The sequence below is a fragment of the Canis lupus genome (genome assembly GCF_048164855.1).
Source record: "Canis lupus baileyi chromosome 5 unlocalized genomic scaffold, mCanLup2.hap1 SUPER_5_unloc_3, whole genome shotgun sequence".
Lineage (NCBI taxonomy): Eukaryota > Metazoa > Chordata > Mammalia > Carnivora > Canidae > Canis > Canis lupus.
The window spans coordinates 104176-122273 of NW_027326410.1; the positions used below are offsets into that span (position 1 = coordinate 104176).

At 38.2% G+C, this 18098-nt stretch overlaps 1 protein-coding gene and 1 long non-coding RNA gene across 3 annotated transcripts in view; one reads left to right on the plus strand and one right to left on the minus strand.

Moving 5' to 3' along the window:
- Window positions 1-18098, plus strand: part of LOC140629416 (uncharacterized) — a 187166-nt gene that overhangs the window by 25820 nt on the left and 143248 nt on the right. The window lies entirely within an intron of this gene.
- Window positions 1-18098, minus strand: part of LOC140629411 (outer dynein arm-docking complex subunit 2-like) — a 272107-nt gene that overhangs the window by 6632 nt on the left and 247377 nt on the right. For both annotated transcript variants that reach the window (XR_012027242.1, XR_012027241.1), the window contains exons 24-25: window positions 2716-3001; window positions 1889-2001 (exon numbers count right to left, since the gene is read on the minus strand). The gene's annotated coding sequence lies outside the window, so the exon portion shown is untranslated. The remainder of the gene's footprint in view (window positions 1-1888; window positions 2002-2715; window positions 3002-18098) is intronic.

Here is an 18098-nt window from a genome sequence, read left to right on the forward strand (position 1 = left end):
GAAATTCCAGAAGCTGTAGGGTTGATAAATAAAATTGTTTCTCCTTTCCATTCAGTAAGAGATAAAATTTAAAAACACCTTGTATTTGAAAGACCTACTAAAAAATAGCCTCACAGAAATGACAAAATCCAGGCACAACCTCATTAAGACCGACCTTAAGGCAATGTCTGGCAGTAGATACCTTCACCTGGACAAAATGACTTTTGAGAAAAGTGATTATGAACTCAAAGTACTTGTAATTAAGTCTAGAGAGAGACAGGCCTCACAAAAACTACAGTGTGGATTTTGGCACATGGAGTGGCTGTAATTAACGGCATCAAAAATCCAACAGGTTTTCAAGAGCCATGTTTGCAAAAGTGCTGCCATGCTAGATGAAGAGGTTGACTTTGAGATGGATCAAAAAGCTCTGGGATCCCAACTTTCTAAGGGTAGCAAGTGGGTGAGAGAACTGCTCATGTTCGGCAATACTATTTCAGATGTGGCCCCAAAGGGTGGAAAGAAAAATCACACCGGAGGCAGAGCAGGGCTGTGGAGAACAATGGACTGGGCCCTTTGTCCCAGGGAGCAGAGCCAGGGCCCGAATAAAGGACTGTTCCCTACCCTAGTGGAGAAACTGGCTGATATATCCCTGTTTCAGAGTGTCTGTGGACCAGTTGACCCCATATGCCTTCCAATCTTCCCTTTTTTCAGATAGGAGAGTTTACTGCTAAATCTTGTCCCTGTTTTATGATTGTATGTTGGCAGAGGGTGACAGATTCCTTGGTTTTGTTTTGGCTTGTAAATATCTAGATTGGGAAGAGCCACATCTGGCCCCAGGGTAAAGCACAGATCCTGAACTTTGAACCCCATGCTATGACTGGATGAGACTTTTTAATTAAAATGTCTTGAGAGGCAGGGGTGGGGGGAGTATGTTGCAAAAGGGAGCAAAGTGAATAATTATTATTTGAAGGAGACTGTGGTGGATTAAGCAGCTGTCATTCTCAATTCTTCATATACTTCCTCTTATAGATCTATTCATCCATGCTCTTTGCCTTGGGACTTTGCAGTACCTCGACTAGAGTAAACTAAGATATTTCCTTGCCCCATTGAAGCTGGACCTGGCTGGAATGTTAATAAACATGATGAGGCTTTAAATATGTGTGCATGGTTTGGCATTGCCTCTTTAGTCCAGTAATACATCATAAAAAAAACCTAAACAAAACTCAAAGAGCCAAAAAACCCAAACAATAACAACAACAAAAACCCCATACTCCGTGTAGCCTCTGATCTCAAAATGAAGACTTGAGGAGAACTGATTCTACTTGTAACCTGGGGCTAGTCTTTACCTAGTCTACCTGACATCAGCCAAACCCAGCTGTGAATAAAAAAAAAAAAAAAAAAAAAAAAAAAAAAATTTAATGTGCAAGCAACAGAGATCTTTGGTGCTTTCATTTATGCAATCAGTATTAGTTGACTAATAAAATTCACATAAGGAATATAAGTATAAAGAATTCATACCTCATTTTATGTTTATACATCGCTCATGTCATTAAGTTAGAAAACATTTTGAGTTAACAATAGAGTTCAATTTTTTTTAAAGATCTCCATGGATTTATCAAGTTTTAGAAACTTTGCCTTAGAGAGTTCTGATTAAACCCATTTTCTACTATCTGTCTTTCTGCCTCTTTTATTAGTTTTAAGTATCTTCTCTTTTGGTTAGGTGACTATTAAAATTTGCTCTAAGGGCATAAAGAGATTAAAAGAAAGAAAAAAGTTTTCTAAGAAGAAAGATAGAAAGGAAAAAGCTAAACTGCTGAATTCAGATGATGCAATTTGGCAGAATAATATAAGCAGAACTGTGAATGTCCAAACCCTGTCAGAGATTTTCACCATCAAAGGATTGACGTACCAGGTTTGCGCATCCCTACTGCGGCAGACAAGGGCAGCTTTCAAAATACTTCCAAACTTGGGACTATTCATCAATAAGGCTGATACTAACATCAAAATGTCAAAATGTGCAGCCTAAAAAAAAAAAAAAAAAAAAAAAAAAAAGATAGAATCTTGCAGAATTAGACCAGGAATGAGAGGCCCTTGGGGAATAAAAATGCAGATTACAAAACAAATAGAATCTTTTAATATTCAAGAGACATTTTTTTGTTGAAGTTTTCCTCACTAGACCATAATTTGAGTAGCTTCAGACATTAATCACATCATGGAGGGGTGAACCGCCCCCCACCCCTGATTTATTTTTTATGTGTCTCACTGTTAACAAACTTTTTTATATTTAGAAAAAACTTGAAAGCTCCTTGGGGATTTGCACAAACTGTTCCTAAGGTGGGCCATACAGAACCCTGTGGTCAGTCACTCCATGAAGGGAGCTGTGGCTTCCTTCAGTCTTTACCTCCTTTAGGTGAGCGGAGAGGAAAGGCTAGAGCAGCTCAAGCACCTCCCAGTCTGTCTAGAGGGAACTATAGTGACTACACAGGTTGCTTACACACAGGTAGGCTGATAACAAGAATGTCTTGTTTATGAGCATTACTTCCTCAAGGAGTGTTGTGGGGATACTAACGTGGTAAAAAGAAGGAAAGGAAAAACTAACAAGGAAAGGAGGTTAAGTCCTCCACCTCCAGCCATCTAGAGCCAATTTTCTCACTTTAGAAAACTTCATTTCTGAAAGCTCTCAAAAACCTGCCCACTTCTTAATTTACTGACCATCTCTTGGGTAAGGGTACTCACCTCCTTCATATGACATGTTGGGGCACATTTGCTCTGGAAGCAGTTTGGAATCAGAGAAGAATGGTTATCCCACAAATGTGGGGTCTCTTTCAGGGAATGATGCAAAGTCATTCAGTTTCAGGAGGTGAAACTTAGAAAGGTTGCTCTTGCAGATTCAGGGTCCTGGGGAGGTCATTCTGGTTTGGAGGCTCTCAGCAAGCCCTTGTGTCCAGGCTTCTTTGTCATTGGTAGCCCGAGGGATAAAGAGAGCAGCTGTTTAGCCAGGGCAAACTCTGTTCTGGAACCACTGTGAGAAAAATAATACTTCAAATCAAATTCCTATCAAAAAAATTCATGGATTTTTGGTCAAAATTAAGACTCGCACAGTTATCTTTATTATTGGTTGATTGATTGCTTTTCCCATGATCATAGGTGAGACCACTTCGTTTCCATCTTTACCTTTTCTACATTCTCCTTAGCTCCTTTTTTTGGGGATGCTAATCCAATTATTTGTGTTGTGGGGGTGGTAATGGAAAAAGAGAGTGGCTGCAATTATGGAAGGAGTGGAGGTATGGATCTTATTTTCAGTGCAGTTTTTACAGTAGATTTCCTTTAAAAATTACATTGAGCAGGGATACCTGACAAAAATATTACTAATACATAACTCTGAAATTAGATATAGCTATGTCTTATGTAGACCACTGTACATATCCTTAACTTGAGTAATTAATTTTGGATAGATACATTGCATTATTTTTATTTTAAAATTCTTTTAAAATCAGGAAAATTATTCTGTTTTAACAAATACAGAGGACAAACTGGTAGTTGCCAGAGGTGAGGTTTTTTGGGGAGGGGAATGGTGAAATAGATAAAGGGGATTAAGAATATAGACTTATCATGAAGAGTGATGAGAAATGTATAAAACTGCTGAATCATTATATTGTGCACCTGAAACTAATATAACACTATATTAATTATACTTCAATCAGGTTTTCTTTTTAAAAAAACAACATTTTTGTTGAAATATTTCAAGTTATTTAGAGGTACATAAAAAATGTTCAATCTCTCTGATAACAGTTTAACACTTTGGTGTATATTCTCCCAGACATTACACATACCTCCATATATAAATGGAGCTTATAGCTTTTCTCCCTCTAGTTTTCATTGATGCTCTTCCCATGTGAGTTTATGTAATATAATTCATTCTTCTAAACAATTACACAGAATTGTATGTACTAGAATTTATTTAATCATCCCTTTATCGATTGGGCATTTAGGTTACTTCTAATTAAATTTATATTATAAACAATGTTGAAAAACAACTATGTAGAAATACTTTTTTACTCACTTAGAAAATTCTCTATAGGAAAGATTCCTAGAAATGATATATTTGATTGGCCTTTGTGCTTTTAAAATATTCATAGAAGCTATCTGATTATTTTCCAAGAATTTTACTAGCTTATAAATGCATCAAAAATAGATAAATTTTGGGATGGCTGGGTGGCTCAGTGGTTGAGCATCTGTCTTTGGCTCAGGTCATGATCCCAGGGTCCTGGGATTGAGTCCCACATCAGGCTCCCCAAAGGGAGCCTGCTTCTCCCTCTGCCTGTGTCTCTGCCTCTCTCTGTGTGTCTCTCACAAATAAATAAATAAAATCTTTTAAAAAATAGATAAATTTTCTTCCAAATTCCTTTGAATTTTTATGCAATCATAGAATTCATTTAAAAAAAGGACATTATATTCCTAACCTCCAAAGTAATGGTATTTGGAAGTAGAGCCCTTGGGGGGTAATTAGGTTTAGAAGTGGTTATAAGTGTGAAGTTCCCATGATGAGATGAGTGTCCTTATAAGAAAAGGAAGAGCATGAACTCTCTCCATCCCTCTTTCATCCCCCTCCTCTTCTCTCTGCTGTGTGGGGACAGTGTGAAAAGGCAGGCATCTGCAAACTATGAGGAGGATTCTCATTACATTCTCAACATGCTTCACACCCTGATCTCAGACTTCTCAGAGAAATGGATTTCCATTGTTTGTCACCCAGTTTATAGTATTTGTTTTGGCAAAGCCAACTGACAAATACAAGAGTTTTCTTTCCAGTTAGGGTGTTCTCAGCTGCAAGTGATAGAAAGCCTAATTAGGTGGGGCTTAAGCATTAAAGACATTTGTTACCCTCCCCCCGCCCCACCCCTTAAGAACTTCAGGGTTTCAGGGAACTCCAGGGCTTGATAACCTCACAAATCTATCAGGGGCCTGGGTTCCTTTATCTTTGCACTTCATTGTTCACACTGTGTTCCTACACATATGTAGGAATTCCTGCCTTTTCTCATGATCTCGAAATTGCTGCCACAGTTCTAGGTGTCATATTCAGACAATTTTTATTTATTTATTTATTTATTTATTTATTTATTTATTTATTTATTTTAAGATTTTATGTATTTATTTGACACAGAAAGAGAACCAGAGAGTACAAGTAGGGAGAACAGCAAAGGGAGAGGGAACAGCAGGCCCTCCACTGAGCCCGATGTGGGGTTCGATCCCAGCACCCCAGGATAGTGACATGAGGCCAAGGCAGCCACTTAATGACTGAGCCATATGGTCACCCCCAGATAACAACTTTTTGAGGCAGAAATGGTAATATGTGTGACATTCTCAGAGTGAGGAAACCTTTGCAGCCCTCTCTAGCATATTTAACGCTAATGTCTCACTATGCAAAATGTAGTCATAGACAATGAGATTGCCATGATTATCTTGCTTCAGTGAAGACTTGCCCTCTGGGCTGGGAAGAAGCCTACCCTTCTTGTAAAATTGATTGCTTTAGTTCTGTATTGCTAGAAAACAAATTACCCCCTGAATTTAGCAGCTTTAAAGAACAAACATTTATTATATCACACAGTTTGTGAGAGTTGGAATCTGGGAGTGGCTTAGCAGGGTGGTGGTGCCAGTTGAAGGTCTTTAATGAGGTTACAAAGAAGTTGTCAGCAAGCACATGAGAAAATGCTCCACATCACTGGCCATCAGGGAAATACAAATCAAAACCACAATGAGATCCCACCTCACACCAGTGAGAATGGGGAAAATTAACAAGGCAGGAAACCACAAATGTTGGAGAGGATGCGGAGAAAAGGAAACCCTCTTACACTGTTGGTGGGAATGGGAACTGGAGCAGCCACTCTGGAAAACTGTGTGGAGGTTCCTCAAAGAGTTAAAAATAGACCTGCCCTACGACCCAGCAATTGCACTGCTGGGGATTTACCCAAAGATACAGATGCAATGAAACGCCGGGACACCTGCACCCCGATGTTTCTAGCAGCAATGTCCACAATAGCCAAACTGTGGAAGGAGCCTCGGTGTCCAACGAAAGATGAATGGATAAAGAAGATGTGGTTTATGTATCCAATGGAATATTCCTCAGCCATTAGAAACGACAAATACCCACCATTTGCTTCCACATGGATGGAACTGGAGGCTATTATGCTGGGTGAAATAAGTCAATCGGAGAAGGACAAACATTATATGGTCTCATTCATTTGGGGAATATAAAAAATAGTGAAAGGGAATAAATGGGGAAAGGAGAAAAAATTAGTGGGAAATATCAGGGAGGGAGACAGAACATGAGAGACTCCTAACTCTGGGAAATGAACTAGGGGTGGTGGAAGGGGAGGAGGGCGGGGGGGATGGGGGTGACTGGGTGACGGGCACTGAGGGGGGCACTTGATGGGATGAGCACGGGGTGTTATTCTATATGTTGGCAAATTGAACACCAATAAAAAAGAAATTTATAAAAAAAAAGTTGTCAGACTGAGTGGCAGTAATCTGAAGGCTTGACTATGACTGGAGTATCTGCATTCAGAATGACTCAGTAACATGGCTGTTGGGGGTGAGGGGAGCTCAGTTCCTGGTTGGCTTTGGCTGGGGTGTCGGCTCCTTGCTGGATGTTGGTGGGGTGTCAGGTCCATGCCATCTGAGCCTCTCCACATCTGGGCTGCTCATGCTTGGCAGCTAACTTCCCGGAGGGCAAGCATTGCGAGGGAGTGAGTAGTAAGCTGCACTGCCTTTAGCGACCTAGTACCCCAAGTCATGCACTGTCACTTCTACTTTATTCTATTCATTAGAAGTGAGTCACCATTAGGTTCTGTCTCTTACAGAAACAAGTATCAAAAAATTTGTGGATATATTTCAAAACCATCAGAGAAAAGTAAGTGCGGCAGCTCTTTCACAAGAGAAGAAATGAGGGTGGCTGATGAGACAATTGATTATTTTTTTTTACCTTCCATTCTTGGTTTGCTAGGTTTTTAAAGATTGTGTACACTTGAATTTTATCAAAAATCATTTCAATTATAGAAGCAAATGGAACTTTTTTCTCTTTTAATGTGTTGGATTATATTCTTAGATTTTTCTAATGCTGAAGCACCTTATTAGTAGTGGGATAAATCTTTATTGTCATTCTGTATTATTATTTTTTGTACATTGCTTATTTGATGTTGCACCTGTGTTCAAAGGTGAGATGCATTTCTTCTTTATTCTTCTATTGTCTTGTCAGGTTGTGGTATTAAAGATATGTTAACCTCATAAAATGATTTGGGAAGCCTTTCCTCTTTTTCTATTCTCTGAAAAATAAACCATGTCTAGCTGTCTCTCTTGCTCTCTCTCTTTTTGCTGTCCTTGCTTAGCCTTTTTTGGCTCCAGGGATATCTTTTAATTTGAAAATTTGTCTTTCTTAAGAGTGTGGTGTTTTCAACCACTGCCTTTTTTTCTCTCTAATAATCATATTTAGCTTCTCGTTTCACAAGGATCCCACAGTTACAGTCCCTCTGATTTATTTAGGGAACAGTTTTTCAGACTTTATTCTGCTAAAAATGTGACAGTTTCTGTGGAACTCTAGCCTAGTACTTTTGCAAAGTTTTAAGTAGGCATCCCTCCCTCTCGGTGCATGATTCCCTTTGGCTCCATGGATATCCTGACTCTACCCAAGGTGGCTGAGAGAGTTCTTGTTGGGAAGATGGTAACACACTTCTCTGGCAATTTTCTCCTGTTAGTGCTTGGACTCACTTATGAGCACTTGGTGCTGGTTTCTTCATAAAGGGGACCTCATTTGCTTTGTATACTACAGAAACCCTTCCCGATACCTGTTTTACTGGTGATACTCGTCCTTGATTTCTAGCACTTAATGGATTTATTCCTTTTACTCTTTGGAAATTTCAATGAGCTTTTGGGAGGAAGGATAATAAACCTTCGTGTTGTCCATCCAACCTGCCATTTAGACTACAAGTCTGTTGCTGCTACTTACTATGCACATAGAACTTGACCTCCACACAAGCATGTCCACAACTATGGTATTTAGAATCCATTATCTTTTAATATATACATTATAAAAATAACATATGCATACTATAGAAAACGTGGAAAATGCAAAAATGTGAAAAGAAGGAAAAAAGATCCATTGACCAAACACCTCAAAATAATGGCTTGTATCAGACCTGGTATTTTCTTGTAATTCTGTTAAATATTTGTAATCATACATATATTTTTATATCTTTTTTTTTTTTTTTTGAGAGAGAGTGAGAGAAAGAGCTTGAGCGGAGGGAAGGAGCAGAGGGAAAGGGACAAACAGACTCCATGCTGAGCACAGAGCCCTGTGTTAGGCTCGCTTCCAGAACCCTGAGATCATATCCTGAGCCAAAATCAAGAGTCATATACTTAACAGACTGAGCCACCCAGGTGACCCTGTATATCTTTTTTTATTTAGTGTTATACCAGAATTCTCTTTTAGTGCTATTGCTTGTTTTGTAATGATAGTGTCATTTTTGAAGTCACTGTTTTCATGATTCTAGTATCTAATTTTTAAAATCTAATGATGGTCTTTGATGTTGCTTATAGCATTCCATTTTTCTGTTTTTACAGGATTTTCTACTAGTCCTTGGGTTGTGCTTTCTATGAGCAATGATTGCTCACCTTTTCTCTTTCTATGATCTTTTCCATTATTTTCTTTGCTGTAGTGAATTTATATATACTTGATATGTTATTTTGTTGCTGAAGGCAGCCCTACCAAAGTGTTCTCTCACATCTGAATATAAGTGAGTCATCTCGATTCCCTTATCACTTATCTGAAACCTGAGAATTTGAGGACCGAGTGCTGGTGTTCCAAATACTTTCAGAAGCCTGGTTCTGATCTTTAGTGAATGAGTCGTGATCTTTCTTCTATAATTTAAAGCCCTGTAATGGGATTAATTACATCTAAACAGCGGCATTTCTTACTCCCTTCAGTAATTTCCTTAAGCTTCACATCCTTCTCGACTCAGGCTATAGCACTTCAGCAGAGCCACTTCTTGCACTTCCCCCAGCTCTCCCCAGAAGCTGTTCACACTCTTCTCTGGCTCCTTTTTTTTTTTTTTAATAATAGGATTTTTTTAAAATATAAAATTGACATACCATAAAATTCTTCATTTTTAGGCATACAATTCGTTGTTTTTTAGTATATTCACAGAGCTGTGCAACCATCAGCACTAATTTTAGCACTTTTCCTTATCCCCCAAAGAAACCCCCCACCCATTAGTAATCCTTCCTCATTGTCTTCCTCCTCCCGCATCCCCCTACTTTCCTGGGAATTGCCAATCTACTTTCTATTGATTTGCCTGTTTGGGACACTACATATATGTGGAATCATACTGTATGTGACCTCTTGTCACTTAGCATGATATTTTCAAAGTTTATCCATGTACTATTTATTTCTTTATTTGAGAGAGAGAGGAGAGAGAAAAAGAGAGAGAGAAAAAGAGAGAGAGAGGGAAAGAGAGAGAGAGAAGAGAGAGAGAGAAAGGGAGAGAGAAGAGAGAGAGAGAGGGAGAGAGAAGAGAGAGAGGGCGAGAGAGAAGGGGCAGAAGGGAGAGGGAGAGAGAGAACTTTAAGTAGGCTCTATGCCCAGCATGGAGCCCCTACAAGGTTCGATCTCACGACCTCAAGATCATGACCTGAGCCAAAATCAAGAGGTAGATGCTTAACTGACTAAGCCACCCAGGTGCCCCTATCCATCGACTTTTTAAAAATTGTGGTAAGAATCCTTAATATGAGAGCTACATCCTTAACAAAATTCTAAATGTATGATATGGTATTGTCTATAGACACGAGGTTGTGCAGCAGATATCTAGAACTTATTCATCCTTTACAATTGAAAATTTATACACATTGATTAGCGACTCCCCATTTCCTCCTCCCCACTGGCACCCACCATTCTATTCTTTGTTTCTATGAGTTCTATTGTATTAGATTCTTCATAGAAGTGGAATCATGCAACATTTGTCCTTCTGTGACTGGCTTATTGAACTTAGCATAATGTCCTTAAGTTTCACCCATTTGTCACATATTACAGGATTTCTCTCTTTTTTAAAGCTGAATAATATTTCATGGTACTTATATACCACATTTTCCTTATTCAGGTTGTTTCTTTATTCTGTTGTGGGGATAGGCCACATTTCGCATCATCAGTTAATGAACGTTGGGGTTGTTTCTACTTTTTTGGCTATTATGAATAATGCTGCTATGTCTCAGGGGTTTTAAGAGGGGGAATATCTCATGAGTTTTGATACAGACATTCTTTGATGGGGTATGGAAGGGGATGGGTGGTGGGAATCTCCTTAGACTTCTCTGCCCTGTGCTCTCACTCTAACAATGAATTTGCCTTCTTCTCCTTTGCTTTCTTTCTTTTTGTTTTATTTGTTTTAAGATTTTATTTATTTATTTGATGGAGAGAGAAAGAGAGAGACAGAAAGAGCAACAAGCAGGGGGAGTGGCAGGGATAGGAAGAGGGAGAAGCAGGCTCCCCGTGGAGCAGGGAGCCTGATGTGGGGCTCGATCCCAGGACTCTGAGATCATGACCTGAGCTGAAGGTAGATGCTTAACCCACTGAGCCACCCAGATGCCCCTGCTTTGTTTGATTTTTTTTTTGAGAGAGAGAGAGAGAGAAAGAGAGAGAGAGAGAGAGAGTGAGAGCACGAGGTGGAGGTAGCGGCTGAGGGTTAGGGAGAGAGACAATCTTAAGCAGGTTCCATGCCCAGTATAGAGCAAGATGTGAGACTCAATCTCACGACCTTGAAATCATGATCTGAGCCAAAATCAAGAGTCAGATGCTTAATGAGCATCTGAGCATCTGAGCCATCCAGGCACCCTGCTCCTTTGCTTTCTGTTCCAGCAAATCCTTGTTTGTCACTGAGCTATTTGTCTGTGCCTCACAAGGGACTGCTCTGCAGAGCCCTCTATGTGTTCTATCAAGAAAAACAAGAATGGTGAGCCACCATTCTTTGTTACTAGCCAGACACTGGCTTGGGCAAAGGAGTTCTCCCTTCTACAAGAGTTTGCTGCATTTCTTGTTCCATACTGCTCCCCTCTGTCCCAAATAACCTCTCCTCAACTGAGTAGGAGTCACAAGAATATTTAGGATTTCATGTATTTACCTTCTTCCTCCCTCTCACTTTCCACTGTTCTAGAATGGAGAGTTAGGAGTTCATCCAAATGACATTATTTATTGGTCTGTTTCTTGCCCTGACTACCACTTTTCAAGCATTATTATATGAAATTGGCCTTCTCTCTATGCATTGCTTTTTTCCTTCTGTTTGTAACCTATTTTTTTTTCATTTTATTAGTTTTAAGAGGAGGGAGAGACATTTTGTGATTTGGCTTTTTTTTTTCAGAAAGTCTTCAAGTGATTCTCCAAAAACTGTTATAAATTATTTATTTAATTGCTATTTAATAGTCCATGGTTCAATGTGACATGATTTATTCCAGAATTCCCTTATTTTTGACATTAGGTTTGTTTCCCTTTTTGGCTATTATAAATAATGCTTGGAGGAGCAAATTTTCCATAAATCTTTTTGTTTCGAGATCATTTTCTTAGGCTAAACTGCCAGATGTGTAATTATCTGACCAAAGAATAAGATGGTTTTTAAGTTACTTGAAACATCTATGCAAAATTATGTCCCTAAAAGATTTCTCATTTGCACTCCCAACAGTATGGGTTACATGACTCTCTGATTGAATTTTTGCTCTTATTTAAACAAAACAAATCAATGAAACACGTAACTAACTTCTTGTTAGAATTTATGGAACTATGAGTTAGAAAAAGCATAAAATTCGTTGTAACTGCCTTACAAGGCATAAAGGTGTGACAATGCTATTATTTTGTTTTGTATATCTGCCTACTTTTTGGTGGCTAGTCTTTATTTCAATGAAAACAGTAGAAAGATACATGTTGGATCAGCATGATCCACCAAGTTTGGGTATACGTAAGTAGATTTTTCAGAATCTTGACTTCAGCTAGGTCACTTTTTGTTCTGAACAGTTTTATTAGGGTAGACATACATATTGAAACATATAGTATAGTGCATATTTTAAAGTGCTTAATTTGGTACATTTGACATATGTATATGCCCATGAAACCATCAGCACAATCAAGACAAAGAATATTTCCATAATTTCTAAGTTTCTTCTTGGTCTTGTATTCTTTCCAGGTCTTTCCAGCACTCCCACCCCTCATCTGCTTTTTTTGTCACTGAAGATTAGTTTGAATTTTGTAGAGTTAAATAAATGAAATCATAAATTACATGCTCTTTTTTTTTTTTTTTGTCTGGCTCTTTCAATCAGTGTAACTATTTTGAGAGTCATTTATATTGTCATGTTTCCAGTTTGAGGACATTACCAAAGAGTTGCTATGAACATTTCTGTACAAGACTTTGCATGGACATAGGCTTTCTCTTCTTTAGGGTAAATACTTAAAAGTGAAAAGTCTGGGTCATATGGTAGGTATATGCTTAATTTCCAAATAAGCTGCCAAACTGTTATCCAAAGTGTCTATGCCATGTCACATCCTACCAGCAGGGTATGAGAGCTCCATTTCTTCCACATCATCACCAACACTTGGTATGTCAGTTTTTTTGAGTTCAGACATTCTGATTCTAATGGGTGGGTAGTGGCATCCCATTGTGATTTTAACTTGCATTTCCAACTGGGTTATTTGGTGCTTTATGGATGCCTAGTGATACAGTGGAACTGTTGTGTCCCTTTATATAGTTTTGTGATGCTGGATACATTATTCGATCTCTCTGTGCCTTGGTTTATTTATCTAAAAATATATAGATGAAGAAAACTGTACCATATACTTCAAAAAAGTTGTTATTAAAATTCATGGACATTGCAAATGTAAAATGCTTTGCAAATTACATAAGTAATAGATATTATCATTATGATGGTTAAATTGCTGCATGATTTTGGGCAAATCACTTCAACTTATTTGAGGATTACTTTCCAGTTCTGTAAATTGAGGCTAAATAAGGTGACCTCTAAGTTTCCTTCAAGTACAAAAATGTTCTTGTCTAAAAAATATACTGATGTTCCAATACCACATATATATATAACACATTTATGGAAAAGTACTCCTTAATGTGGAAAAAATGATAGCAAAACATTAAAAAAATGCAAACTTTATAATTTCTTATTATCTTAGCTACGCCATATTTTAGAATTTTAACACAGATTTCTATTTTTCTGTGTCTTATGTGGAGGTGGTTACTAATAAGACCTTCCTTCATCTCTGTAACTACTCTGATCCAGAGAGAAAGAAATTTTAGTATTCATACACAAGTTCATCCTCTATTCCAAATATATGGAATTCAAAATATTCAAAATAATGTGGTCATTTCACTAAATATCATGCAGTTTAAGGCATTTTTGTGAAGTTTAAAAAACTTTATCTGCTGGGGCACCTGGGTGGCTCAGTGGTTGAGTGTCTGCCTTTGGCTCAGATTGCGCTCCCCATGTCCCGGGATTACATCAGGCTCCCCCCAGGGAACCTGCTTCTCCCTCTGCCTAGGTCTCTGCCTCTCTGTGTGTCTCTCATGAATAAATGAAATCTTTAAAAACAAAACAAAACTCTACCTGCTTATTCAGATCAAGAGCCAGGCCAAATTTTGGGATGATAAAAGGTCTAGGAATCACTTCTATCTGGATTTGCATATAAATGAAATCATTTAAAGGAACACCTAATTGGAATTGGGATCAAGGGAACTGTGCTATGAAACTATTGGAGGATTCGAGGTTCCCTATTTTAATAATGTTCTGCCAAACATCTGTTTTATTGCTTAAAATCACGTAAACAAATAATAAGATATTTGATAGAATAGCATCTCAAAGTTGCTTTTTAAATTATTTAGAGATTTAAGGATATAACTTGTTGTATCTAATGTATTTCTTAGCAATTGACCTAAACATGTTAATTCCCTCATAATTTCAATGACTTCATTATATTTTGATGCAGTTTAACTGCTCGGTTTGAAATATACTCACAGTGACATGTTTTTTCTTTAAGTCTTCCTGAGTACATTATGATTTGTCCATATTCCATAGAGTTCAACAGTCATCTATTAGATTGGAGAGAAACAGTAGCAAGCAGGAGCCAATTCCTTCCTTCATATTCTCCAGTATTTAGCAGTTGAAAGCTGACAAAGTTAAACCAGTGGCCTCCCATTTCTGCATAAGAATTCTGTTTTTCCAATATTTTATTTCATCATTTCACTGTCTTATTTTAGTTTCATTATTTCCATTTCCGGGCTTGATATTATTGGATTTGTTTTTACAACAGTTGTAGAATTACAATGATAGCTCCAGTTTTTTCTCCCTGACTGTATTCACACCCTTGGCCATCTCATTGTGAGTGGGGTGACTGTTCATCCCTCAATAAGCAACTCAGCCAGCTAACTTTCTTTGGTTAGTGGGATGTTAGCTGACCTGACTGACACAAACCAAGTCTTGAAGAAGGTGTCTGTGGCTTGCTAACACTGTGGACATCACCACGAGAATATCTTTGGGCTAGCCTGCTGGAGGATGTGAGAAAGTGGGCACAGCCAGAGTCACCCTGCTTATGCCCAGTCACCTGGATCAGGCAATGGCCAGCTGACCCCCAGTTGTGTGAACTGGTCCAGCAAAGGTTGGCAGAACTGCTAAACCAATCCTCAAATCACCCCAGATGCATGAGCAATAAACACAACATTCTCTCCAGCAATGCAGCAATGCAGTGTTATTGTCACAATAGACAAGGACACACTACCAAGTCCTATCCTTAAGCAACTTCTCTTCACATATATAATATTTAAAAAAAAAACAACTAAAGAGACTATTTGGAGTGGCTGAGCATCTGCCTTTGGCTCAGGTCATGATCCCGGGGTCCTGGGACTGAGTCCCACATCAGGCTCCCTGCATAAAGCCTGCTTCCCCCCTGCCTGTGTCTCTGCCTCTCTCTCCATGGCTCTCATGAATAAATAAATAAAACCTTTTTTTTAAAAAAAATAATAATAACCCTTAAACAGACTATAAGGGTAGAATAGTCTAGAACAAAAAGGTATGGATATCTTTTGGTCAAATTTTGCAAGTATGCCAGGAATCTCCTATGCTGTTGATGGTGAATGAGAAAAAGTTTTATACCCACATTGTTTGACAAGATGGATTGATTAATACCATCAGAACTTTCATTAGGATAAAAAGGATAAAAGCCAGTGACAAGTCTGATGCTTTTCTGACTTAAATAAATTCAGGTAGGTGTCTTAAAGAAAAATTGGAGTTTATTGTTTGTTTGAAGTGCAGTTAGGTGATATAGTTACAAGGCATTGGTTCTCAACCCTGGCTGCATATCAGAAGCACAAGAGGAGGGTTCCAAAAATACCCATGTTCAAGCCCATCCCAGACCCCCTGCACCGGCATGTCTGGGAATGAGGCCCAGGTTTATACATTGTTTAACAGCCCTTCAGGTTTTCTAATATGCAGGCCAGGCTGGCAGATATTACCCTAAGAGGAATGATTGCATTATATAAGAGATAATGCTAAACATTTCATTCTGACCTCAAAAAGTAGGTTTCTTACAAGAGTAGGCTTCTACCCTTTTTTTGCAAAAAAGGTAGTGGTCGGTCAGTTCTTTGGTGACAAGGTACAGAGCAGAATGATTTAAAGACTTGAAACATATGGACACTGGAAGGTCTTCCAGAGTAGTTAGAGCTCACTGTCTTGTGAACATTGTTGGCATGTAGGTTTTATTTAAGTTTTTATTTAAATTCAACTTAGTTAACATATAGTGTAATATTAGTTTCAGGTGGACAATATAGTGATTCAGCTTCCATACATCACCTGGCACTCATCACAAGTGCACTCCTTAATCCCCATCACCTATTTCACCCCCCACCTCTCCTTTGGGAACCATCAGTGTGTTCTCTAGAGTGAAAAGTCTGTTTCTTAGTTGGCCTCTTTCTCTCTCTCTCTTTTTTTTTTTTGTTTCCACATATGAGTGAAATCATACGGTATATGTCTTTCTCTGACTGACTTACTTCACTTAGCATAATACTCTCTAGCTCCATCCACAGCATTGCAAGTGGCAAGATTTTTTTTTCCTTAGATATTATTTGAGAGAGGGAGAGAGCACCAGCAGGAGAAGGGGCAGAGGGAGTGGGAGAAGCAAGTTCTCTGCTGAGCAGGGAGCTTGATGCGGGGCTCAATCCCAGGACCCCAGGAGCATGACCTGAAGTGAAGGCAGACACTTAACTGAATGAGCCACCCAGGCGCCCCAAGATTTCATTGCTGAGTAATATTCCATTATGTGTGCATATCTGCTCATTTGTTAATTGGATTGTTTGTTTTGAGGGTGTTGAGTTTTAGAACTTCTTCATATAGTTTGGCTATTAACCCTTTATCAGATTTGTCATTTGTAAATATCTTCTCCCATTCTGTAGTTTGCCTTTTAGTTTTTTTTTTTTTATTGTTTCCTTCCCTTTGCAAAAGCTTTCTATTTTGATGAAGTCACAAGAGTTTATCTTTGCTTTTGTTTCCCTTGTGTCAGGAGACATTTCTAGAAAGAAGTTGCTGCAGCTGATATCACAGAAGTTACTGCCTGTATCCTCCTCTAGGATTTTGATTTCATGTCTCACATTTAGGTCTTTCATCTATTTTGAATTTATTTTTGTGTATGCTGTAAGAAAGTAGTCCAGTTTCATTCTATTGCATGTGGCTGTCCAGTTTTCCCAGAAGCATTAGTTGAAGAGACTTTTTCCTACTGGATATTCTTCTCTTCTTTGTCAAAGATTAACTGACCATACAGTTGTAGGTTCATTTCTGTGTTTTCTCTTCTGTTCCATTGATCTCTATATCTATTTTTGTGCCAGAACCATACTGTTTTGATCACTATAGCTTTGTCATATAACTTGAAGTCCGGGATTGGCATCCTCCAGCTTTACTTTTCTTTTTCAATATTGCTTTGGCTATTTAGGATCTTCTGTGGTTGCATACACATTTTAGGATTGTTTATTCTAGTTCTGTGAAAAATGTTCTTGGTATTTGATAGGTATTACATTAAATGTTTAGGTTGTTTTGGCTAGTATATTTGTTCTTCCAACCCATGAAGATAGAATGTCTTTCCATTTCTTTGTGTCATCTTGAATTTCTTTCATCAATGTTTTATACTTTTCAGAGTAAAGGTCTTTCTTTCACCTCCTTGGTTAGGTTTATTCATAGGTTTCTTATGGTTTTTGGTGCAATTGTAAATGGGATTGACTCCTCAATTTCTCTTTGTGTTGTCAGCATATGTTTTGATCTAATAATTTCTACCTGTCTTGTTCAGTGTAGCACACAGTTCAATAATCTTGTAACTTTCAAAAGCTTTTCATTAACAATTGCTCCTTAAGCCCCTCAGTCTCCTTCCCCCAAGAATGTACTAACCAAAGCTGAAGCAAAGAAAAGTATAGTGCTTCTATAAATCAAAAACTCCCACAAAGATTATGGGTTTGGAAAATGGTAATTATGATTTCTGCCTCCATAGCAAGTTGAACTACTGTTTGAATACTTTAAGTGGTAATATTGCTTGCTAGCATAAGAATTCTAGTTTTTTTAAAAAAAGATTTCTTATTTATTAATGAGAGACACAGAGAGGCAGAGACACAGGCAGAGGGAAAAGCAGGCTCCCTGCAGGGAGCCCGACGTGGGACTCTATCCCAGGTCCCCAGAATCAGGTCCTGGGCTGAAGGCACGGGCTGAAGCCTGTGCTAAACCGCTGAGCCACCCAGGCTGCCCAAGAATTCTAGTTTTAAGTTCAGATAGGTTTAGATTCAAAATCTGGTTTTATCACTAATTTTGGTTTTGTCATTTTAAAAATGGAGATAATAGTTAATGGTCAGTTGCTCATGAGGTTGCTGAATGTATTAAATAACATGTCGCAGAAAAGTGTCCTTCACAGTTCTTGGCAGACAGTAGTACTCAATACATGTTATCTATAATAATGATAATAGTTATTTTAATTACTATTATATCATAAGGCAATCATTCTATTTTATATTGCTTGGCAGCTCTGTACGATATTTAGGCCATTATATATTTTCTCAGAACTT